This window comes from Myripristis murdjan, chromosome 3, assembly GCF_902150065.1.
Source record: "Myripristis murdjan chromosome 3, fMyrMur1.1, whole genome shotgun sequence".
NCBI classification, from domain to species: domain Eukaryota; kingdom Metazoa; phylum Chordata; class Actinopteri; order Holocentriformes; family Holocentridae; genus Myripristis; species Myripristis murdjan.
The window spans coordinates 33,245,318-33,251,317 of record NC_043982.1 but is presented as its reverse complement, the minus strand read 5'-3'; positions in this window follow the sequence as shown (position 1 = coordinate 33,251,317).

Genomic DNA, 6,000 nt, shown 5'->3' with positions numbered 1-6,000 from the left:
ATGAATGGTGATGGTGACGATGACAGCTGAAAACCGAGAGATCTCAAATGATCATCAGAAATGCTTATACCAAGGTAATGCATTAAATTAACAGTGAAATTTTCATATTAATCAATGTCTATTTTGCTGCTTTCTGTCACTAGTTGATATAAAAGTGATTCAATCTACAGCAAGTTCATGACAGCTTTTTTTAGTGTTGCTCACACACCTCGTGTGTTTACTTTGCTGGCTGCTGTTGTGCATATCACTAACATGTCAACTTCAGCAAAGCATATTCAAAATGGAAATTAATTACAAATCAAAATGCGTCCTCCACTTTTTCTTTCTCAGTGATGTGAAGTCCACAACATATGAAATCTTGCACATACTCACAAATCACACATCACATATCTCTGAGCATATGCACATAGCCCTGTGCCAGTGTGTCTATGTGGCACTACAGACACCAGCCATAATAGTGTTGGAATAAGGGTCATTTTGGCCTTGCAGGAAACTGGACAAAAGTTGTTCTGATAACATACAAAAGATAAATATGACCTCTATATGGATAAAAGTTGGAAAATACTGTATTCCAAGACAACCGTCACCAGCACTCTTAGGGTTAAAGGAACGGATGGCTTTTTCCTGGGTATTCCTGGTGTTTACAAAAGTAAATATAAAAGCTTTCCTGAACTGGTTGAATCACTATTAGATCAGTCAGCCATAGAGATAATCAAACAGACGTTTATACAAATGAAAATGTCACTGATTACTACTTCAGAAATCTTAATGTGCATAAAATGGTCACAGGGGTGGTCACTAACTGTTTCTTGATAAATACTGCCACTCCGGGAGCTATAATGCAGTGACACTATAGTGTCCCATACAGTAGTTGTTGCTGCAGACAGAGACTGAGCGGTCAGCAGCATATGGGGAATATATTCTAATATGTGTGATTGGTGTTGACAACACAATCAATAGGGCTTATTGGAGGTCAGCACTTCCTAATGGCCATGGAGCTGGTTGAAGGGAGTTCACAATGCTCAAGGTCTCTCTTCTGAAATTCTTCCTCTTTCTGCCCTCAGTTTTATCTCTACCCATCATCACACACACACACACACACACACATGCACACACATTTACACACGCTGATAGACACAATCTGCTACACACAACATGCTTAATCTGCTGAGATGTCAGCTGTATTGATGTTTCTGTTATGTTAAATCAGATCACAGTTTCACTGCTGGTGTACAGTCATTTATAATATGTTATAAAATATTACCATATTTGAAAAGTAAATGGCGGTTGATAAAGTATTTGCATTCCTGCATTGTGAAATGTATTTTTCTTCAGATATGCTTTCTAAAAAAAAAACTTCAACATTAGCTGTGTGTGTGTGTGTGTGTGTGTGTGTGTGTGTGTGTGTGTGTGTGTGTGTGTGTGTATGTGTGTGTGTGTGTGTGTGTGTGTGTGTGTGTGTGTGTGTACATGAGGGTTGAATATGAGTTATGAGTGTATGCCTGTGTTCCGTCAGCCCTAACCAAAACATAGTGACCACACTGGAAGGATATTGATTCAGTAAGGAGTGAAAGAACATAGAGACGAGGGACTGACCCGAGATGCTGTTGTCTCTAATGTGTCACAGTTCATTAAAGAAGAGGCAAGAGTGCAAGAGAGGCCTCCTGTTTCAGAGAATTTGCCAGCTGTTTGTGGCTGATTTCTTTCAGATGTATCAACCCTGAGTTAAAACATGTCCTGCCATTGTGTATGCAAGTGTCCCATTTTTTTAAGGTTATTTTTTGGCATTTCTGCATTATTAGAGATGTGAAGACAGACAGGAGAGTCAGGGCAGAGAGAGGAACTGACACACATCAAAGGGTCCAGGCAGCTCTTATGCCTTGTATGCCAATATGGACACCCTGCTGTTTGGAGTGTGGTGATAATGGATGTAAAAGGTTTCCCTGTCAGCAAGAAGAGAGGCCTGGTCAGCTGACAGCTGAGAATTCAGTCAAATGATTAATGGATATTTATGATATTTTCAATGTTGGCCTCATTTTCCTGTTTTTACCATCATGATGATTTTTTTGTGTGCAAAATTTTGGCACTTGCTTCACTGTAGAGCTTTACTGACCTCTAAAAAAACACATAAAAAAAAAGCCAAGGCAAGCTCCTCCAACTGTTGAACCTGAACATGATTAAAACAAATTAACTAATTTTTCAGTATTAGAGAGGTCATTTTAATTATCATAAGCTAGTATTCAAATAGACTGTTCATCAGCTCTGATGCTGCATATATGACACACTGCATTTTCCGTAATTATAAACGATTGACTGGAAAGAACCATTCATGTCAACCTTATGTAAGTCAAGTAAGTGGTAATTAATGTACGGTACAGATTTAAGAGTGTGTCAACACAAGCAAGTTGGTAGTAGATATTAGAAATCAAAATGTCAGTTATATTTGCTCTAATACAATCAACCACTCCAAAAAAAAGCAAAATATAAATGATTTGGGGTATTCCAATGTACCCATTTTGATCAAGCAATAAAAGTCTTTTCCTACATTTTGTCCAATACAACCTGAATGCAGCAGAAAACTGGTAGCCAGCAAAGACAAAAACAAAGTGTGTGAACAATGCTATTATGACTGAAATTACATGAGAATTGCTCATTATCGGCTATTTCAAGACATGCTTATCTGTAGTGTGAGTGTTGTGTATTGTGTTGACAGGATGTGTTTTGATTTCTTTTTCAGTTCAATTGTATTGTATATTAGTAGGTGAAGAAGGTGAAGAAGGTACATATATATATGTATATATATATATATATATATATATATATATATATATCAAGGCTATCTATCTATCTATGTCTATCATCTATCTATCATCTGTCTATCTGTCTGTCTATCTAGTAAGTAATGATATTTTGAATTGTATTGATAACAAATCCTAGGAAAATAAGACCCATCATCATCAGTTGATGAGGAAATGTATGAAAAGCTGTTCAGGGTTAGGGTTGCTGCTTCAACATGACATTGTATGATGTTAAACAACATGATCCTTAATGTTTGGGCCTGTTGTTGAGAAATCTCCCCTTTCTGTCTCACATTCACAAAAAATTATTTGGACTATTGACTTTTAGAAGGCCTGCTTGGACATAGTTGGCTAGGACTGCTTAAGGGGTGGGTGATCTATTGCTGAGCTGCTGGTGGGCAATGCTCTTGACTTACAGACAGAATGAGTTTTGATTTGTTGTCGTGGTTTGTGAACACAACATTCAAAGTTGGCCCCTGCTCCCCAGCTAAGCTAACTCTCGTTGTGGAAGGAGCTTTGTCCGGTTGGCAGTTTGCCCAGCATTTTTTTCCTTTTTTCCTTGGTCCATCAGGAAAGTAAAAAGTAGATTTCCATAGAATCCGAATGCAAATTATTCCAAAATACTTAGTCATGCCATAGGGGGGAAATTCACTGAGTTTCCATTGTTGATTGTTGATTTTTGTAGCTTCCTATTAGGTGTGTGCTATTGATCTGATTCTGCACGCTGTTATTGGCTGGGGACTACAAACTCACTGCCCAATGGCTAACGGCCTGAAGCATCCCAAGCACAACAAATCAAGAAAACACAGGCAAAGGAAAGGGTCTCTGTAGATACGCACACACGCCACCACACACTTCTAGTAGGTCATAAGTTGAGAGGAATTATTTTTGTTTGAGTCCGCACATTGTTTTTTTTTTTTTTTTTTTTTTTTTTTTATGGGAACATCCTTCTCATTCTGTCTTTAAAAAACTGGATTCTGGTAGCACTGCTGTCTGCTCGTTGCACAGTTCTTGCCAGGTGCCATGCTAATTGAGCCTGTGGTCCACTGAGACCAGTCCTGTGGTGTGCCTGCCAATTTGATCCTGATGCAGGATATGCTGGATCTTGCTGGTTTATGCATTCTCAAATCCACAGCTACCAGGTGGTCTCTAATGGCAAAAGCTGGGATGCAAGATGCTGGGGGTGTAATTGGGTACAGAGGGATGTGTGTCAAGAAGCTGTCCAGGGTGTTAGGTTGGGTAATAAGGGCTGGGCTGTCAGAAGTGGAAGTGGCTTCTCTCTTAACTCTCATAGGGTAGGATGCTGATAGTCAACAACTTGGTGGTTTCACCTAACCCTTTTTCTAGTGGAGGTCTATAAGAAACCAGCAGACGTCTTTTGATCAGGACATAACTTGCTGAGGGCTCCTGTCATCAGTGAAGACTGACATGGCCTCAGGTTGCTTAGAGACCATTACATAGTCCTAACATCTGTTTGAGGATACTAGCATGTGCACTGCTACAGGGGGCGCTGTCACTTTGTCTTGATGAAAAATAATAGGCTGAAAACTACAACTCCCTCAGGTTCCACACATCAGTCCTGAAGACATTTGTCCTGTGACCACTTGTGCCAGAACGGTCTGTGGTTTAAGGCAGTGCCTCATGAGAGTAGATGGTACAGCTTGGAGATGCCACCTATTTGTTGCAGGAAGTAGGAGATCCTTTGCCAAAGCTGTACTGACATTGCTAAGGTTACTGGGGGCGTTCATCAGGGAAATGCCTGGTTCTGAGCCAGTGGCTATCTAATGTTGCCATGGAGCAGAAGAGTTACTGAGTTTCCTTTGTTGAGGGTCTCAACTGTAACTGGGGGCTCAAAGGGCATGGCAGGCTATTAACTTTCTCTATTAGGCAGGCAGGAGATCAGGGGCCTCTGCAATATGTCAGCCTGCCAACTGAGTGACATCACACCTGGCCTGACTTCTGGGGGCGGGCCCAGAGGATGGAAGCCTAATGTCACTCCTTTGAGCTGAGCCCAATCAGATCCTGTGACAGATAGGGCCACCAGGTTCTCATCTATTAGCTCCTCTCCCAGGCCTGACTGCACGAGGTGGATTTCAAGGCACAGCTGATAATTGAAAGTGTCCAGTATTGCATGTCAGATACTGTTTTAATAGCTGTGATCTCCTGCAGTTTGTAGCCAAGTGTGACTTGGTCAGTGTAAATGCCACCACCTCCAAGTGCAAGGCCATGGTGATCTGTAAAAAAAGATGGTTTTCCCAATGGATCTGGGGATGAGTTACTGCCCCAAATTGACTTTGAGTATCTCAGGGTTTTGTACACAAATATACACAAATGAGTAAAAATGGAGTAGGCGATTAACAGGTGGATTGGGTCAGTGGGAGCAGTTACAAGATTGTTTTACTGCACTGTCATGGTGAAAAGGGAACAAAGCTCTCTTTTCAGTTTATCTACATTCTGACTATCACCTATGAGCTTTGGAAAGTGACCAAAGGAATGAAATTGTGAATACAAGCTGCTACAATGAGCTTCCATTGCAGCATGGCTGGGCTCATCCTGAGCGATGGGGTCAGGAGTTCAGACGTTCGGAGGAGCTCAGAGTTGAGGAGCAGCTCTACTTGTAAATGACTTGAAAACAGCCAGTAGAAATGGCTTGGACATCTAATCACCACCCATGTGCATTCCTGTGGAGGTGCAGACCCACAACATGTTGAGACTATTTATCCAAGCTGGTCTTAATGCCTTGGGATCCCTTGGGAGGAACTGGAAGACATAACCAAGAAAATTATCTTTGGCGTGTCCAGTCATCGTGTTACCACTGCAACCGTGCCCCATTAAAACAGCAGAAAACACATAGATGGATGGATGAATGGATGAAGTCCTGTGTGACAGGCTGGCGAAGGCTGTCTGTGTGGACAGCTTCATTCCTGGTTCTCTATATTCTGTCCTCAAAAAGGCACAATAATTGTGCTGGTGAATTTTCTGTTTGGCCAGGCCAAGCTTGTCATATGGCCAACATGCGGATACAAGGTAAAGGGGTGATTTCTATATCTTTTTTGTTAAATTATTATTATTACTTGTATTTGTATTTGTACGTGTGCATGAGTATGGGTATTTTTTCACTCTGGGATGATGTCTCATTTTTAATGTTTGAGGGCTGCACAAAGAAACATGTGGTAGTAGAAAACTCTCTGACCATTTCAAT